This window comes from Stegodyphus dumicola, chromosome X2, assembly GCF_044657685.1.
Source record: "Stegodyphus dumicola isolate Sdum_Otavi_A_Nest chromosome X2, ASM4465768v1".
NCBI classification, from domain to species: Eukaryota; Metazoa; Arthropoda; class Arachnida; order Araneae; family Eresidae; genus Stegodyphus; species Stegodyphus dumicola.
Window position 1 is genome coordinate 57,744,047 of NC_140781.1, and position 21,139 is coordinate 57,765,185.

Genomic DNA, 21,139 nt, shown 5'->3' on the forward strand with positions numbered 1-21,139 from the left:
AGCCTTAGAATGAATGGTACATAAAATATGTCCCTCGTAGGAGTTGTTGGATGGTGCAAAGAAGAGAACAGGCCCTTTGCCTCTGTAGCAGCTAGGGTCATCATGGATCTGATTCCATCTCTAGCACTAGGAAGAAAATCCAGGTAGGCGGCGGGGAAGATGAGTGTTCCCAACTTTGAAATAGTGTCAACTTCCAGGTGACGGTGTCCAATCTAGTCAACACACGAGAAAAGAAAATATAAGTATTTAAGAATTTATATCGTGAAGAGTAACAGCAGATCGGCTATGTGTAGGTAAGGGGGGAAACCGCATGTCAGGTGACAAATCATTCTTGCCGTAGAAGATGGACAGCATACTAACCAATGAAAAAATTGTCCCCTGAGATTTCGTAATTTAGAAGTGCAGTGAAGTTTGCAGCAGTATTGGCTGCTGCGTTGTTGTAGAGTTTCACATTGAGCTTGTTTAGGTATTAATTTATCGTATCAATTTCCAAATTATAGTGCAAATTTTCATTTCCTATAAAGTAAAAGGCACTAATGATAATCCGTAACAACTTATTTAGCAGGATTTGCAGCTTCTTCAGTTCCTTTACATACCCAGACTAGGAATCCGTAAGTAAAGATAGGGAGGATGATAGACGAACGGGCGGATGAGTAGTAACTTTCCTGCAAGACTGAGTCCTGATTCACTTGAGTATAATGGGAAAAGTTAATGAATGATAAGGTATGCCTTTCCAGGTGCACTGTTAATGTGCGCAGACCAAGGGATGAATGAACTACCAGTACTCAACAGTCTTTAATTTCTCGCTTACTGTTAGGGTGTACTTGAAGAAGAGATTCCAGCTGGAGAAATCGTAATCCAGGGTGAAAACTTAGTAAGAACTAGGCTAACGGTTAAGTTTGGGTATTTAAATGTAGCAAAGCACACTGAGGCTATTTGCCTAAGCGGAGAGATGCCTTCGTGCAAGATCTTTTGATGGAAACTGACTAGTATTTACGTTACGCATGGATAAACCACGAAAACGCTCACACAGCCAGTCCGCTCGCCAGGGCTTGATGTTTGGTGTATTTAATTATGGCAAAGCACACTGCCTAAGAGGAGGGATGCCTTCGTGGAGGACGTTCTAAGGAAAATGGGCTCGTATACACGTTACACATGGGGAAAACCACGAAAACGCATATGCAGCCAGCCCGTTCGCGGGATTCGAACCTCGGTCCGAACTACCAGTGTTCAGCGACTTTACCGCTCGGCCGCTGGTGGGCCCCGCCGGGGCTTGAACCCAGGTCTAACCACTTGGTATTCAGCGGTTTTAACAAGTCAACAGCTGCGGGTGTGCATGTCAACAATTATCAGTTGACATACGTATGAATTTCAAAGAAGACTAAGAACTTCTGATTGAAGAAGATAAGAAACGATTTTTGAAATGATTGTCAATACCAGTGCTTAAAAATAAAAAATAAAGAAAGAAATCCTGTCAGGAGATGAAGGTGAAAAAATCTCAAAATTTATGTCGTTCTCTTAAATAATACCCTAATTATGTAAACAAGTTAAATTAAGCAGGCTATAATTTGAAAACAGTAAGATAGCTGATTTATTCAGTGAAGCTCCAATTGCTTTATAAAAGCTAATGTTTAAACAAAAACAAAGTCAAGTAGGTACATTTCATCGGATGGATATTTCAGTGAAGTTTCTGATCAGTTTTGTAACATAACGCGTGTAGAGACTTTTCCCTATTTTATTTGCACTTAAGATTTGTTACCCGTGTTACAAAATATTTATTCACAAACAGTTCTATAGTTTTTAAGCTTTATTTTATTACTTTATTACCCACTAATTATGATTGTAACTACTGATTCGTAGTTTTATTAATATTATGGTATAACTAAAATAAATAAAAAGAAGTATCCTATTTTCCCTTCAGTGTTTTTCTTTTACACATATCAATATCCTTAATTAAGACTAAGTCACGATGAAAATTAATAATTATCATCATCGATATGTACGCTGTCAGACGTGACTATTTATGAGTACTAAAATCGACTGGAGGTATTAGCCGTGTTCAAGAACTTTTACTGCAATTTTTCCTACCTTGTTTGAATTGAACTGCATTTCTTAGATCACGGTAAAGCACTCGAGATTTTCGTCTCCTCGTAGTTTGGGAAGAAATAAATTTAAATAAGGTTTCTAATACAGAAATTGCATTGAAAAACGAACTACTCTTTCTGGAAATCATTTGGTTCATTAAGTTTCTTTACGACTATTTGTAATCATTTTAATAAAAACACAACTCTAAATTGAATCTTTACGTCTTATTCCCCCCAAATATGCGGGGAAAATTTGACTTTTTCTTAAGGACTACGTTTATTTGAAAGCCATTCATTAAAGTGGTTTACTGTATCCCTGACAGTACTACAGAATGCTAAAATGAATGACCCAAATACCTAGTAGAACGTCAGACGTAGTTATTCTAATGAACTTGTACTACAGTTTGGATTTGAAATCTAGATCGCCCTACTCCAAACACAGTCGATCCTTTTCTACTAAACTGATTGAAAACGGCAATCCAACCTGGATATCTTTTAGCTAAATATGGAATTCGAAATTAGATCTGTTGATCAAGGTGCTTTAACTCCGTTATCTGACCAAGCAGACTCTTCACATCACTGTTCGGGACAGTACACGTTCCTACAAGGGTGTCTTCCGAAAACATCGCGGAGAAAACAACGCAAGGCAAACACGTCGTGGTACAAAACATCGTGGGAAAAAAGAAAACAAAGAGAAAACATCGCAGTTCTAACATCGTGGTGCAAAATATCGTCATCGAAAATAAAGCGGTTCAAAAACTTCGCAGTTTAAAAACATCGTCTTCGAAAGTATCATGGTAAAAAATAAAGTACGTACAAATCATCGCACACATGCGATTTTCAGGTTTTAAAAGCTGTAAATGCATTTTCGCATAACGATTTGAGAGCCCAAGAAGGGTATGTGTATTGTGTATTTAATTATGGCAAAGCACACGAGGACTTATCTGCCTAAGGGGAGGAATGCCTTCGTGGAGGACTTTTTAAGGGAAGCTGGCTCGTATACGCGTTACACATGGGGAAAGCCACGAGGGCACCCATGCGGCCAGCCCGTTCGCGGGATTCGAACCTCGGACCGAACTACCAGTGTTCAGCGACTTTACCGCTCGGCCGCTGGTGGGCCCGGAGCCCAAGAAAGAAAGAGGGATATTTTTACTTTTATATTTCATATTTTTGAATGAACTAATAAATTTTTAATGAAAAGGTAAGAAGATAAGCATTTAAAAAACTGAAAACGATTAGAAAATTAATGCAACTCACAGCAATTAATAAAATTTTAAATGTACATAGTTAATTTACAAAGGTTATTAATAAATTAATAAATATTTACGAAGTTTTACATATAATTTTTCATGCAAAATACAGCCTAAAAAGTTTATAAAAAGGAAGATAAATAACTTCATGAGGTTAGCTCTATAAAAATTGCTTAGTTAATTACCAAATTTTTTTTTTTCACGTTTGGGAATATAATACTGTTTCGTGGAAATTATATCTTGTTTTGCTTCCGTTTATTTTTAAAGCGTCGTTAACATTTCTTGCACTTACAAATCTTTATGCGAATATGCGTACAACTGTTAAAAAACCTAAAAAACGCATGTGTGTGATGATATCGTCATGCGATGATTTGTAGGTGCTCTATTTTTTTACCAAGATATTTCCACGACGATGTTTTTAAACTGCGAAGTTTTTGAACCGCTTTATTTTCGACGACGATATTTTGTGCCATGATGTTTTAGAACTGCGATGTTATCTCTTTGCTTTCCTTTCTCCTACGGTGTTTTATACCACGACGTTTTCGCCTTGCCTTATTTTCTCCGCGATGTTTGGTGCTGTAACTCCCTACAAGAGCAAAGTCAATAGGTATTGTAAAGACTTAAACTGCGGTTAGGATTTAAATGTAAAACAGAATGGTCCAAATGCATTGAGATCGGACTAGGCTGTGCTCCTCACAGGCTCAGTGCTTGTACTATATTATATATGTAGGAAAATATTAAAAATATATCGAAACTTTGGTGTAACTCTTTTTTACTCTTATCGGTTTTGATTTAGCTTTTATCCCTTTTTTTCCTTTCAAACCACGCTTTTTTCCTCCAAACATCGCTTTTTGCAGCCTTCATTTTCCTAGAGTGAATAATATTTGCGGCATTTTTCGGTCTCTTTTTTATAAATTAGGAAGAAACATTGGACTTAAAAAATTCATTATGTTTGATATTGATGGCAATTATACTACTCATCATATACTCAGTGCTATTAATCAGAAGCCGAAGAATAAAATACGGGGGAATAAAAAAATTCAGCAAAAATTTAAAAATGTTCTTCTTTTAGTGAACTAGTTAATATGTAATAAAGCGACTAACAGGAATAAATAAAATACTCGTTGTTTTAAAGGAATATTTTATGCAAAATTTTTTAATTTATTAAAGCAATTAATTTTTTATTTCAAAAATGCCCGTTAGATTCAACCATAAAAAAATTCAAATTACATTATTATAATGCTTCAGTGAGGCTGGCGTCAATATTGTGTATTAACTGAAGATGGGCCAAGATATATGGACAGCGTCACAAAATTTTTTTAAGGATATTTGGTACATACTGCCGGATTACATCTTTTGAAATTGCAAGTGACGCTGAATGATCTTTATACAACCATGACATCAGATAGTCTTATAATAAAAAATCACATGGTTTCCAGTCTAGAGATCTGGTCTGTCATTTATGCTGAAAATAACAACTTATCACTTCATTCTTTCCAAAAGCTGAGACTAAGAACTCCTGAGACGAGAACTGTTTAGAGTGATGGTTTTTCCTCAGACTTACCGTAAAATTTAGTACTTGCCTTACTTTCACGTCAGGAAAAGTTCTGCATCGTAATTATTAGCACAGTGCTAACAGATATTGAGAGTTTGAAGGCGCAGTATTGTCTAGTACAGCGGTTCTCAACCTTTCGACTAACGCGTACCATCTAAATAAAACTGAAAAACTTAAGTACCACCGCTACATTTTACAATGATTATATTTCAATTTCTCAATAGAAATATTAAAAATAAATATATTTTGCCATTTGCACAACCCATTGGCTATTTGTATTAAATATGCACACATTAAAAATATTTTAGATTAAAAATGGGTCACCATTTTAATAAACACAATTTAAATTATAATACTTTAATTTTAAAATTTAGTGCGAAATTTGAACCTGTTTAAGAGAGACAAACTTCTTTGTGTCTGGTCTTATTTCACTTAGTTTTAACAGAAAATAAGGATTATTTGGATTGGATTATTCAGTTATGGCAAAGCACACGAGGGCTATCTCGGCTAAAGGAAGGGATGCTTTCGTGGAGGACTTTCTAAGGGAAACTGTCTCGTATACACGTTACACGTGGGGAAAAACCACGAAAACGCCCATGCAGCCAGCCCGTTTGCGAGATTCGAACCTCGGACCGAACTACCAGTCTTCAGCGTCTTTACCGCTCGGCAGCTGGTGGGCCAGAAAATTAGGATCCACTTTTAATTTTGTTTTTGCATTTAATTTTTAAATATAACAGGGAAGAAAATCCTTGTTCCCACAAATAGGTTGCGCAAAAAATAAAATTTAATAACTTTATTTGAAATGCTTTTAAAGTTATTTTTTGGTTCAGACAAAAGTTAACGAATGTATTATTTTTGAAATCTTCAGTTCGACTTCGAACACAAGAAATTTCTATAAATTTTTCTTATTCTTCACGAGACTTTTGAATTTAATAGTTAAAAATACTTTTTCTTTGCGTATTACCTATTTTTCTCTCGCGTACCACCAGTTGAGATCCCGTGGTCTAGTGCCTATAGATGTATCAAAAAATGGTAACAATAAAATTTTAAAAGTTTGTAATGAATTTGTTCATTTTTGTTTCGATTGTTTTATTATATAACTTAAATTCACTGAAATACAAAGTTTTTAAATTTTACTAAATTTAAATCACTTTATAGCATTATTTTTTTGCTCTGCACCATTAATTTAACCTTTCGTTCTGCAACCTTTCCATTAATTTTTCATTTAGGTAACTCCTCAATCTGACTTTTGCCGTGCTGAATTCTTTATCATTAATGTCAGTTGTACAAAAACCCCCATATTCATCGTCACTATCTCCGAGATTATTAATAAGAGTAATTAGTCTTGAATTTTCGTGAACATCAAGGACACTTCATTGTAACTTTTATTAAAAACTGTTTCTTTCTTTTTTCTGTCGGTTTTTTTTTAAATTGCATACTATGTCACGGCATCGGTGACTCAAGAGTTTCTGGAAACCGGCGTTGTCCCGTCAGCAGTGGCTTCAAATTACAAAAAGTTATATTTCGTAAAACTTCGTACACTAGCATTTTCAGAAAGAGAGTAGATATAAAAATTTCGCTCGCGTCGAGTTAATTTTTTTATTATTTGTTTCAGGATAAAATATTTCTAGTAAAGGCTTCCCCTTTTCAAAGAAAGGGAGAACGTGCTAAGTAAAGGAGAAAAATAGTAATGTTTTTTGTACAGGAAAATACATGTGTTTTGGACAGCGTTTTTAATTGCCTTGCACGTTCGTTATGCTTCATAGTTTTCCAAAATGAATCAAATACATGTTCGAGAAGAACTGTCAGCTGATTTCAACATTTTCTGAGCACGTATTATATCAATCAAAGATTTGAAAAGAAAAAAAAAAGCTATTACAGTATTCGTTTGGCTATCACTGATGTAAAAAAAAAAAAAAAAAAAAAAAAAAAAAAAAGAGCAATTTTACTCCGTTATGAGAGGTCACCTGGAAGTGGTCATTTTAACTACTACACGCTCGTTTCGCGGATGATCGCTTTACATAACAATGCTTATATTATTATTATATCACTGAGGTAAACATGAGCACGTGGTTTAGCTACCAACTGTGACGTCACGTTTTTAGAAGCCATTCCCTCAATCACGTGACGTCGATTGACCTACTCAGGTCTCATGAAACAGGAATTGCTTTTATTTTCTCACACGCGAGACCGTCTCGCGTGCACCTGTTTAAGGAAGGCGAGACAAGGCCAGAATTAAAAGGAGATCAGAAAAATACTTTTGCGAATGAGAGATTAATTTTAGAAGATCCTGTTAACCAAGGTTTTTTTCACAGATCTTCATCGCGGTAAGTAGACTTTTCCTGAGTTAATCCCTATTCTCTTTCTCTAAAAATTGATGAGTGGGATTGAGTTCATTGTATTCAAATTGTAACTTCACTGTCTCCTAACAATTCTTGGAAGTTTAGAATGTCAAAAGAGATCTTTTGTTATTTTACGTTAGTTTCAGGGAACTTAGTACGTGCTTGCGTGACCTAAGAGAATGAAAATATTCCATGGAACGCATAATCGAAGTTCATCATTTGAGCAACAGGTTTGCAGTAAAGCAAACTTATTTTTCTCAAGAGTCAAAGGTAAAGAAGTGAATGCGGAGACTTGAAATGATACAAAAAGTAACCTGATTAATTCAAATTTGGATTCTGAAATATTTAAGTTTAAATTAAGTTTATGTTTAAATTTTATAAGCAATTTAAACGTAAACTGTATTTTTCATACTTAATTACACTTAGTAGGAGAAATATATACAAATCGATTAGCTTTTAGAATTTCTAAATACCGAGAGCAGTCGTATGTAACAGCTACAAACAAACTGAACTGGATCTGAAAGATACCGTAACAATTCTTGTCTGGCTCGGAATCACTTTGGAATCGAATTGCTGTCTGCCTGAAACAATTCATTGATTGCAAAGCATCAGAATATTTTACCTTTGGGAGCCACTCTAACTCCAAATGTAAATTTGATCTTGGATTAGAATTTTTACAGAAATGTTATAGAGCATAAAAGAGTTTCACATAGACTCCTGATTTTCATTTCATTATTTCAGATATAGCTAGTTTATTAGCTATATTCAAACTATGATATTTCAGAATTTATTGTTATTTTGTTAGCCGGGATAAACATAAGTGATAAATTAATTTATTTATGGCAGATGCATATCTTACTTGTAATGCTAACATTTAATTTTTATTGCATAATATTAGAATTAACATCACCCTAAACATTCTAAACGCTACAAGGGTATAGTAGCATAAAATTCATTGAAGTAGGAACGAAATATTTAATCAATTAAAGTAAGATTTTTGGGTCACTAAATGATTATGAACTGATGTAAATATACTTGATTAACCAAATATTACACAATATAAAAGTTATTTCATCGTATGGATATTCATGCAATTTTATAACACATTCTGACATTTATGTGCATGCTGACTCTATTGAGTGTCCTCAAATAAACAGCTGAATTATAAAAGTAATCTTTTGAGTTATGATTCGTATGGTACTTGTAGCGTTTCTAAGAGAATACATTTCGTACTTTAAGAAGACAAAGTTTGCGTCTTTTAAGTACAGTATCTTAAGAATGAATGGTGGGATTTCACGAGATCCTGTAAAGTATTTATTATGGGAAGCTTTTATTTAATTAAATCAGTCGGAAAGGTTACTTACATGTGTTTCTACTGTTATAGGCTGTCAGTGTGCAAAAGTAGAAAGAACAAGAAGGCCTAGAACATCGGAAGACAATGCTGAAAAAAACCGATAGTCTTTTATTCGTATAACTATCAGAAGTCCATTTTATGTCATAGTCAACAGCTAGTTCTCCCTATCTAAACCAGATATATCTCATGCCATGCGTAAAAGATTGAGGCTACATCTCTATAATATTTAACTGCTGCATTCAATCGAATTGCAGGACAAGGAACGTAAAGTTAATTATCTACATTACCAATAGACACTTGAAAATGAACCAGAATTTCTTAAAAATTTTCTCTTATCGAGTGAGGACACTTTCTATGTAAATAGTTATGTAAATTACCACAGTTACAGAATTTTGTGGTCTGAATGCTCGCGGATGACAAATGAATCCGTTTGAGATTCTAGTGTGGTCTAATGTGGTCCAATGCGTAATAATATTTTTGGCATTTTCCCCCTTTTTTTAAGCTAGTAATAACTTAGGTGTATGCAAGAGAATAGATCCTTTTGTTCCTTCATATCGAACAAATGGAAATTAAAGATGCTGAGTTACAATCTTCTTTTAATAAGATGGACTATCACCCCATTTTGTGAAGCGTGTACGAGACGAATTGAACAGCCAGTCTCTAGAATGGTGGATTGACAGAAATGGAGTTATCCCACCTCCTGCAGATCGAACTTTATCCAGGAAGATTTCTTTTGTAAAAAATGAGGTTTACAGCGAAGGAATTGAAAATCTTAATTCCCGCAAATACAGAATCACACAAGCAACTGAAAGCGCAACATTACATTTTCTTACCAGAATGTGGACTGAAACTGAATATCGCTATGACGTCTGCCTTGTTGTTAATGAAGCACATATTAAAACTTATTAATTTTGTTTGCGATATTTTTGACTAAATTAAATAAAAGCTGTTTCAATTTATTTCACCTAATAGATATTTCATAGGGAATTAGCGAAATTCCATCATTTATTCTCCTATATCCTATATATGAAAAGAAATATTACGAAAGCCGTTTTTGGATACTTTGAAATGGAAATACTGCCTTTCCATTATTGTTCGCACATTAAGTGCTTGGAATTAGTACAGAAATTTTATTTTACAAATGTTGCATTAAGCATGCTGTTGTTGCATTAAGCATTTAAATGCATTTTTTTAGGAATATATAATGATTTTGATTTTAGGTATCCAATATTTTAAAAAGTTAAGAAAGACTCCTTGTCAGTAACAAAATATGTTGCAATTCTAAAATTTCATAAAATATATTTTCTAAACAATAAAATTTCATATTACAAGTGAAGACTATCTTAACTAACTTTCCTAACCGCTGAAGTACTTTTACCTTTTTCCTGTCACCTATAAAATATTTATTACACCATAACATTTGAAACAGATTAACTAGTAGAATATTTCTACCTGATCTATCTGAAAAAAGTTTATAGGAATCAATAGTCATAAATACATGAATAGTCATAAATCATACAACATCAATTGTCATAAATTAAAAAATAAGAACAGCTTTGTTTTAAATTAAATTCATACGAGTCAGAAAAGCACTACATAATATTAAAAAAGAATAAATGTCCATCTAAATTGTTTTTCTCTGCTATTATTTAATTATTAATAATTTGTAAGTAATATGACATAATCGCATATGTTTAATTTTATAACCTGAAACTGATTTTGAAAGTTATTTATATGTACATTACAATTATCTTCTTTTTTAGCCTTTAAAACCGACATAATTATCTATTTATTTGCTAAACTATTATATAGAGATTCACAGAAAATATTTGTACCTTTATGAGAAAAAATTATGCTTTTTTGTTAAGCTATGAAACTATGTATTAGAATTTTAAAGTTACTTTACAGCCATTAAAAATAGTTGAACTTCTAAAAGAAAACCTGAAAAGGATAAACTTAAGATTACCAAAATCATGCTTTTTAGATTTTCGTGGACTCTTCTGCAAGCTAAAAACTGACCATTCTAATCAAGATAATAAATTAACATTTCTCATTAAATATTACCTTATTCCAATAATCAGAAGTCTTTTTTCGTAAATTTTGGAAAGGAAATTCAGAAATTTTTGATTTTTTTTCACACTCATAGAATTCCTAACTTGCTACAATACCCAGCACATCAGATTACTATTTCAACAATCTCTCGATTAATGAACATGTTACGTGATTAATAAAGCTTTACTTCAAGTCTGAGAGTACCAAGTCTTCTATTATTTTAATTATGTGTCATAAAACTGGTTTTTTTCCATAGGATATTTTTGATCGTTTCCTCTCACTTTGAATAATATTTTACTGTATCAAAAACTGTTCAGTGATTTAAATGAACCACTTCAGAAACATATAAAATATATTTCAGGTTTTCCAACTGGAAAGTAAGAATAAATTTAGGAATCTCTAATCATGGATGTTTTCTTCATGAAATCATCATAACAAAACGAACAAATAGCTCTGATTCTAAGAGGGTTTTGTTGAAGAATTCAAATAAGTGATTTCTTAGATATTGCTTATAGGGTTTTGACTCAAAGTTGTGTCATAAATTTACATATTTCTGCTATTACAAATGATTATTTTCTAGCAAAAAAAGTGCCCGAAAACAGTCATATAATTTTTTCGCTCAAAAGAGAAAATATTAATTTTTAAGTTTGAAAAAATATTCAATACAAAAAGACTAGGCAAGCGCATACTTAAAATAAAGTCGTGTTTTATAATTTCAGTTTCATGCGTTTAAACGTTCCTTTACATATGCCTTCGTGTCAGTGGAAGCGTGTCCCACGCGTAATCGGAAGATCCGGAGTTCGAATCTCGGCGAGGGCACTGTACATTTTTCCCGTCTCCAGCTTTCATAAACCTAATGACTCTACAAAGTTTTGACAGTTTTTCTTAAACTGAAAGTGTCAGAGCTTTTATCTGTTAAATGGGCATTATTCTATTCTTAAAGTAAATAATGCATAAATTATTATGGAATGCTGATACTAAAGAGCTACAGTATTAAAATTAGTTGCATAATTCTCTTTTAACTCTCATTTACATAATATTTATATGATTCATGGACAATGGGGGGGAAGTACTTTAACTACGTAAGTAATTTTAATTATCAGAAAATAAAGGTTTATTATCAGGAAATAAATTTTACAAACAGGGAAAAATATCAGTAATCTCAGATATTATAAATTACATTATACATGTACAGAAGTAAAAAATTAAAATAAAATTAGAGCATAGCTCACCAAGGATAGACATTTAACTGATTAGTCTGAAATAATTATTTGTGTGCCCTACTGAGAAATTAACTTTTTAATATAAAAGGCAAATATAAATAGTATTTGTTTTGTATTTGAGTTAGTAGTTGCATCAGAATTATCAGTAAAGTGATAAACACGTGACCAGGGTTTCTTATTAAGCTGAAAAGTTATTGCTTTCATCATCACAATCAGCCTCCCGTAACATTTAAAATATGCAGTTTATCAGACCGAATACGACACACCCCGCGCACAGTGTTATGAACATTTACAAATAATGAGTGAAAAAATATAAATAGTCAAAGCATTTTGCGAGTAGTGGGGGCATCCGCTCATTACATTATAAATATTAATTAAACAATAAATGAGTAAAATTCTGATGCGCGTGCCATCCATGTGCAATGCATTATAAGTATTATGCTGAAAATTAATCAAGTAAAATGCAGGCTCAAGTCACACATCACATAAACACACAAAAAGAAGAGAGAACTGGCGAAAGAGGTCTTTCCCTCGCGTTTGATAAGTTGAACATACTGCTGACAGTAAAAATTTCTGCATCAGTTCCTCCTAAATTTCTTAGAACTCATTTTCGGCTGGCAGACTTCTTTCATGTCAACTTGATTTCTTATCAGCCAGTAATGTGGAAAAATGAAAATATTTCTCTGGATTCGAATAGTGCAAGAATATTTATATATTTTTTAACGCTCAAAGACCTTTATATTGAGGTAGTTGTCGCTACCAATTTACGATTTTAGCTCCTTTAAAGAGCTTTATGAAATGCTTCTAGCTAACACCCATCATTTTTTCTTAAGCATGACTCTCTACTGTGGAATGTGGGAACCATTAGCACCATCTGACGAGTCGTTTTTAGGATTACGCAAATTATGGATCCCTTTGTTTTTTAAGGTTTTAGTGCTTTCATGTCCTTGTTTTCTGCACGTTTTTCGTATAGTATTCCCTGCATTATTACACTCTTGAAACATAATGTCCTCTTGCAAGCGGTGAAAGTTTTCACTTTACTGGGGATTGCTACATCTTGTCTTAACATTTCTCGATTAGTATCTGCATTATTTATCTATGCACAAAAATATGCGGTGTTTACGTCATGACCATTATGTATAGTACTGAAAATTTGACGTACCATGTTCTGAAACATTCTTTCTTGTAACTGAATTTTGAGTACATTATATAATTCAGTTTCTCCTTAATGGTATTTTAGATAGAGCTTTTTTCCCTTTTCTTTTTTTTTTTTTTTTTTTCCCGCCTGCAGCTGTCCTCTTCCTCGTGCATTTTAGGCTTGGAATTCTCCCCCACATTACTGAAACAAGATAATTAATCATAAATGCGAAGGCGGAGGGAAAAGAATCCACAAAAGAAGATAATCTGAAACCGCACTCAAATTTCGGGAATGGATTAGCTTGCATGGAGTTTTCTTGGCTTTTATATTTTGAATAACGTGTATACAAGCCGGGTTCCTTAAAAAGTCTATAAGGTATTCCTCCTGCCTTCGTGGTGTTGTGGTTTGCATGCTAGGTGCGTATTCCAGAGGTCCGTGGTTCGATTCCCGGCGAAGGCGTTGCTCATATTTCATGACTCCTGCTTCCAAAATACCTAATGTCTCTACAAGTCTTTCGCGAAGGCATCCTATCTTTTATGCAGATATCTCTTGCGTGTTGTGTCTCAAACAATTAAACAACTATAAAAAGAAAAGCCAGAAGATTAACATAAGAAGCAAAGTGCAGCTGGCATTAAATAGACTTCAAATTATTAGTATTCAAACAATTAGTGAATGTTCAAATTTCTTAAGAAATCCGAACGGAATAACAACAAAACAGAAAAAAAAATTCTGTTTCATTCCCATTTACCACTCACACAAGCATTTCAATTTTAGAGTGATCATGTTATTACTATTCTTTCATTGTAGTTTGAAGGAAACGGTAAAGTGGGTTAGCATAATGATCAAGTTTGTTCCTTCGTCGTTGGAAGAATGCTACAGTATGCAAACAATCCAATTTAATCGGTCTAAAAGCATCTCCGCATAAACAATGCCTGGAATCTGTAGTCTAGCTTCTGCGTTTGGTGATTGAACGGGCTGGTTGCTTGGGGTTTTTGCTGCTTTTCCCACATTGTTACGTTAGTACATGTTACGTCTCTTTTAGGGTGCGCTCAACGTATGCATTTTTCCTTAGGCTATCAGCCATTAAGTGCTTTTCTGTAGTTAAGTACCAGATCAATATGTCTTGTATACAACTGGTATGAAATAACCAAATAAGGCTTGTATATAGAGACTGTGTATACGTAAGTGGGAATTAAAAATTTTAAATTCAAATTGAGGCCCACCAGCGGCCGAGCGGTAAAGTCGCTGAACACTGGTAGTTCGGTCCGAGGTTCGAATCCCGCGAACGGGCTGGCTGCATGGGCGTTTTCGTGGTTTTCCCCATGTGTAACGTGTATACGAGCCAGTTTCCCTTAGAAAGTCCTCCACGAAAGGCATCCCTCCCTTTAGGCAGATAGCCCTCGTGTGCTTTGCCTTAATTAAATACACCACACACCACCACATTAAATTCAAATTTTTAAAAATTTGAATTTTTCAAAAAAGATAATAATAAATAAAAATTTAGATCCACTATCATACACAGAACTTAGACAATAATTATTGTAAAAAAAACTTGAAGCAGTTCGTAATGTGAAAGTAAATTTTTTTATTTACTACGCTTGTAATTTTACGAAATTTCGAGTTGAATGTAATGAAATATTAAATTGAAATATCGTACTATTTTTCTTAGTTATGCAGATCATTTTATGTTTTTGTCGTTTTCTTTTGGTACTAATTTCGTTGCTGGTATTTTTTTAAAATCAATAAGGCTTTTAAAACCTCTTTTCTTCAAAAACTATTAACTAAATAAGCAAGAGAAATTAGTAACAAAATTCCTTGCTTGAAATTTGTCGCTTTTGAACTTTGGAAACAGTTGACAGGGATTAAGTCCACATTATACTATTTCTAACTATTTGCTTCAGTTGAGACACTATTACGTACACTTTGAATAACCTTGAAAATAGGATTAAGTACTTATGTGTGTCACGGTTTATTCAAGAAATTCTGAAAGAGAAAGAAAAAACGAAATATCTACATATAGTACGGTTGAGTAAGCTTTCGATGTTTAGTTTTAAAAAAAGAATTTAATCCTAAACATACTCGGAAATGCTTCTTTCCTGTAATTGATGGAAAGTGAATCAACCAGATGGAATTTTAAATTACCTACTAAAAGTTAAATTTTATTTCCATTTTCTGAGGTTTATTATATTTAATCGGAAGAAATTGCAAACATCTGAGGATCCTATGCAATTTTCTCAATTACTGAAAATATTAGGAATATCAATTCAGGTCATTCTGTTGAAATATTTATGCAAAATTCTGAGCATCGGATTGAATCGGCAAGGATACTTCAATGTGTAATGTGTTTGTTCAGTGGACTCAAGATTATTTTAACTATGGCAAAACACTCGGAGGCCTATTCGCCGAAGCAAAGGGTTGCCTTAGAGTAAGAGTAGCGAAACTAACTGTATTCATGTAACATATAGGAAAAATACCTTTCACTAAAGTAATTAAATAAATTTTAAAAGATTTTAAGTTCAAGAGACAAGGAAAAAAACGGAAACAGTGTTTTATTAATTTACTTTGAGTAATGCCTCTTTAGAATGTTAAGCGTTATAAAAATGACCGTATCCTGATTCTGTGCCTAGGTATTTAAACTCCTCAGGCAAAAGGGTAAATGTGTGTCCCCGCATACAGTTTAAGTTAACTGTACGTATGAAATTTTGTTTTGAACAAAAGTAACTGTCTTAAATCATAACACCACAATTCTTTACAGTAACCATACAGTAATATTCTGAAAAATAAAACAAACATAAGTTTTTGTTTCAAAATGAGAAACGTTAAAAGTATGCTTTAGATAATTTAGTTTAAATAAAAAATATTTTTAATAACTTCGCAAAATATAAGTAGCAATGCAATTAATGTAAAAAACAAAATTTTCAAATATTTATTTAGTAGCATAATTTTTCTTGCTTTCTGAAAAAAAAAAAAAAATCATCAGTATTTGTTCAAAGTTTATATCAGATTTTTACCAATGTTCTTTTAAGAGAATATACCCACATTTGAAATTTTTCTTTGATTAAATGAATATTTAATTTAATTTATTATTATTTTAAGTTTGCGGAACCTGTGTTATTACTACCAACAGTAATTGCCAGTGTTAGAAATATTCGTAATACAGTAAATATTCTTAATACAACATTTTAACAGTAAACTCGGATAATTGAACTAAACTGTATCTGTGAATTATTGTTAATAAATCTAAGTAGGTACTACAACAGCTTAGGTTTCAAAATTACATATTTCTGATGAAATGTCTCTAGCATTTTAAATATTGAGAGTCCAAATGCATTAATTTCTCACCAGTTAGAAACTGAGCATAGGAAGTGCTTAAAGAAATAATTTTAATTGAATGCCTTAGCACAATAAAATTAATATATCAAATTATTGTTAAATGACATTTATAAAACGCAGAAACAGAAAATATGAATCAAATCTTGAAAATTCTATAAACTAAGTATTCTAGTTTCACTTTCGATTTAGCATCTGGTGCTTTGCAATCCAGAATATGAATAATAAGATTTCCTTTTGAATCATATTTAAAAATTACATTAGTAAGCTTATTCAATAGTTCCTGTGTTATCCTTTCGTATTTTGATATGAGCTTGGTTTTGCTTTTACTGTACACGTTTACTATTACTTGGAGAGAAAATTAGCACACGAAATATCTAACCTTCCTTAATTTACTCCGTGCAGCATAGCACTGTTGCAAAAGTGAACATGATTTCAGTGTTGACACTGTCTGGCGCTCTTAAAATTATCTTAATATTTTCCCATTAATTTAGTTATTCTTTTCTCTCAGTATGTTTAATAATCTTCATTCTTCTATTCAGTGGCCAAAGAAGAACTACTGAACACTCGAAGTTCGACTGGAATTCAAATGTTGGCAAATGGGCTGGTAGCATTAGGGTTTTCGTTGTTTTTTAACCTTCGTAACGTGAATACGGAATTCCTCAAAAAAATCATATCTCCTCTTAGGCAGACAGTCGTAGTCATCTTTGCCATAATTAAACATTCCATTCTGATTCCATCCCATATGTAAAGTAAATACGGACAGAAAGCTTTCCTCCTTTTAATTAAAGAGCCTTCTTGCATTTTGCGGTATTTAAATAAATAAACTTACTCCTAAAGATATTCCTATTTTCGAAATCTTTTCTTAACAGTTTAATGAAAAGTTCATATTTTCATGTTAATGTTCATTCTTTTCTGTGGGCGAATCGCTAAGCCCGCTGAACATTGGTAGCTTGTTCCAGAATCGGTTCCTCTTAAACAAGCTGGCTGCAGTAATTTTCATTGTGTATAACGTGAATGCCAGCACCTATCCTTCAGAAAGTCCATTAGGATGCTTCCATCTTAAGACACATAAACCACGCTTGCATTGTTTGAATAAATTAACCAGCCGTTAATCTTTGCACACTATTTATTATTTACTGTGAATTTTCATTGTCAGTTCCTGTTGAAAAAGTCTGAATTTCAATTATGTATAAGGCTTATTTGAGCCTGAACAGAGCATTATATATGAGCTAAAACTAATTAATGCATGGCTAATGGCTAACAAACAATCTGATCCCAAGGAAAGCTGACAGTCTGATCGAGCAGATGGCTAAGAAACGTGATTTATGGAAATCATGTAGTCGGCCACATATTACTGAGCATGAAATGCAGTAGGGAGAGTTTTCTTTATCATATTTTATTAACGATGCATCTTAATGTATTTTAGGTTGAACGTTAAATCCTATAATGTCTTTTTTTAATGTTTATCTAATTCTTTAATGCTCCACCGTTGGCCGAGTGGCTAAGACTGCTGAATGCTGGGAGTTCAACCCAGGTTTCAGTACAAGCGAAAGGATTGGCTGCGTATTTGATTTACGTGGTTTTGGTTTCATGTTACACATAAATACCGACCAATTTCCCTTAGAAAGTCCTCTACGAATGTTCAAATATTCAAATAACCTAACCTTTTCTTATAGTATGGGGATCTTTCTGGTCGCTGTTCACTTGAGGCAAGGGCTTCACTTGCCTTATAATGGCTGAGTGGTTAAGACCGCTGAATACTGGCAGTTCGACCTGGTTTGTATTACCCAGCGAACGAGCTGGCTGCATTGTTGTCTTTACGTATTGGTAACGAGAATACCAGCTAATTTCTCTTAGAAAGTCTTCCACGAAGGCATCCTTCCTCTTAGGAAGGTAGCCCTGGTGGCTTTGCCCTATTCAGTAACCTAACCTCACTTGCCTCATACGTGTACCTGTTCTGCTGATAATAATTACATCTTCGTTTTCCTGAATTTTGCGGTTTTATGGTTGGTTTATTTGATTACGGGAAAGAACTCGAGGCGGAGGACTTCTAAGAGAAACTTGCTCGTATACTCGTTACACACGGAGAAAACTACGAAAACGCCCTTGAAACTAGCCTGATCGCGGCATTCGAACCTCGAAGCGAGTTACCGTAAGTGTTTAACGACTTTACTGCTTTGTCATTGGTGGTTCTTGCGGTTTTATGATGATTCTATATTTCCTATAAAAACATATAGAAGTATATTATGAATATTCTCTTATGTATTTCCAAAGAAATGTTAATCAAAATATATTTTAGACTTTAATGCGAAAGCTTTACTTTTGAAAACCTTCAAAGGTTGAAGGAAAGATATCTTGCAAATTAGCAGTAAACTCAAATGTTCTAAGATACATAGCTTCATATAATTAGTGCACAAATAACTCATCCTTTTAAAGTGCAAATAGTTTAAGATTTTGCAATATAAATCATTATAAAGCTGCACTGAATGAATTAACGCAAGGGCTGCGTTGTGAGTATACTGTATATACTCGGTATACTCTCTACCATCAGAGTGTACTTTGTATCATTCGCCTTATCCTACCTCCTTTACAGTAGAAATCAAGCATGGGAATTGCTTAATTGATTTTTTGAATACGTCAAAGCACATCAGGGCTACTTGCTTAGGGAAAGGGATGCTTTCGTGTAGCACTTTCTAAGGGAAATTGGCTCAAATTTATGCTACATATAGGGAAAATTACGAAAATCAACCATGCAATCACCCTATTTGCCTAGGTCGAACCCTGGTTAGACTCCCAGCAGTCAGCGGTCTGAGCCACTCGGATTTGGATTATTCAATTACGGCAAAGCACACGAAGGCTATCTGCCTAAAGGGAGGGATGCCTTCGTGGAGGACTTTCTAAGGGAAACTGGCTCGTATACACGTTACACAGGGGGAAAACCACGAAAAACGCCCATGCAGCCAGCCCGTACGCGGGACTGAGCCACTCGGCCACTGGTGGGCAAAAAAGGTTGCTTTACTGAAATTAAGCGGAAGAGGATGTTAATGATCAGTAGGAAGAAGGAAGATGTCTAGGCAGAAAAATAAATAATGCAATATATTTATTTTAATAATAGAATTTAATTCAAGCAGTTTAACATTTATTACTTGATCTACGTACTACAGGTTGCAATTTTCAGGTTTTGCAGGTACTTCATTTCATTGCAAAATTGCTTAAAGAATCAAAAATTACTTTTTCTGCGATATTTATGTGAGAAAAAGAGCTTAAATATAGCTAAAAATATTACATTTTCTTTGAATATTTTCTTTCCTGTTCCCATTTTCGAGAAACGTAGGTCTTCTTGTTTTATTTTTTTATTGCAACTGCCTTTATACAATCTCATTTCTTAAATGACTGTTTGCAGACAGATGTTTGATTACTGCTTTCGAAACGAAGTTAGCTTTGTATTATATCGTTTTTATTCCCAGAAACGCATCAGGCTGATAAAAATACAGAAATAATATATAATGACATTACCATAGCAACCTTCTATAAACAGAATAGGATGGGGGAACACGATCAATTCAGGTCATCCCAATTCTCGAAGGATGCAATAATACAAACAGCACGGAAATGCAGCGAACATAGTTTAAACAAAGTATCGATAATGCTGTGTTCCAGATATCGGTACCATTCTTTTTCCTACTAAAAAAATACTCGAAATTAGTTTTTTAGGTAATACACTAAATGCAATTTCGTCCTTTCCTCGTTTCCTTATTTTAATTAAGAAGAAAGAAATTCCGTGATGATTTCAAGGACAGTCTAGATCTTAGTATTTCTAAATGAGTAATTCACGGTGGTTTTGTAGCTTGAAAAACAGGTTGAGTGCGAGAAAAGTATTTGAATTCTTTATGAAATGTGTGTAATTTCGAAGTTTTCTAGTTTGTATGTAGTTTAACTAGTTTCTATCCATCATACTGTTGCGAGCTACGAGTTTGTTGATGTTTCTTTAAATAATAAGTCGTGATAAATGAGCGTAAGTAAGAAATGAGCGATTCATTATGAAACTAAGCACAACAAGTGGTACATACAGTACAATAAATAGCTCGAAATAAGGAGAATGCGGATATTAAGCAATGCTCCTTAGCATACGAAATATATCATTAAGTTCCCCAAACCCCTCTCAGGGTAAACTCTACTTTACAATTCAGTTAACCACTAAATCTCACAACTGACACACAACGGAACTCTCCAAGTCTCTGACATGTACCCATACACTGCAGCACGGTTCTGGAAACTTCTGGAAGAATCTGTCGTAGTGTTTTTGCTAATCCTTCAAAAAGACACTATGTTGGCGAGAAACCGCCAAACGTCGCTAACTTGGCGACAAAATGATTACCTAAGCCCGTCAGAAATGAAGCTGCCTATAACGTCACGTTCCCATTCAGCCACTTTAAGAACTCCAACGTCGCCGTAGGCAGAACCAAAAATTGACAATTCCATGCAACAACAAATAAACACTTAAATACGGACATGCCACGACGAATTAGACCAAACATAAAATAAACCCAAAAATTATCAACCCCAAAATAATAGTTAAAATAAGTAAAGCTATAACGTCCTATATGCTTCGCTATCATAAAATGTACGCGACGTTAAGGACTGTTTGGTAAATTATCACCAAGTACTACAAAGTCAGGAGAAGGGTGTAAAGAACTCTTTATTAACTCAAATAAAGTTTAACAGTGGACACCAACTCGTACTTACAGAAGCCAACACTTTTGGCTTAAATCAAAATGTATTGAATAACTTGAAATTGATGAAGTTCA

General features: G+C 33.7%; 1 protein-coding gene across 1 annotated transcript in view; it reads left to right on the plus strand.

The window, feature by feature from the left end:
- The first annotated feature begins 7,063 nt into the window (after positions 1–7,063).
- Positions 7,064–21,139, plus strand: part of LOC118183294 (ferric reductase 1) — an 87,828-nt gene continuing 73,752 nt past the window's right edge. The window contains exon 1 of the mRNA XM_035352777.2: positions 7,064–7,216. The gene's annotated coding sequence lies outside the window, so the exon portion shown is untranslated. The remainder of the gene's footprint in view (positions 7,217–21,139) is intronic.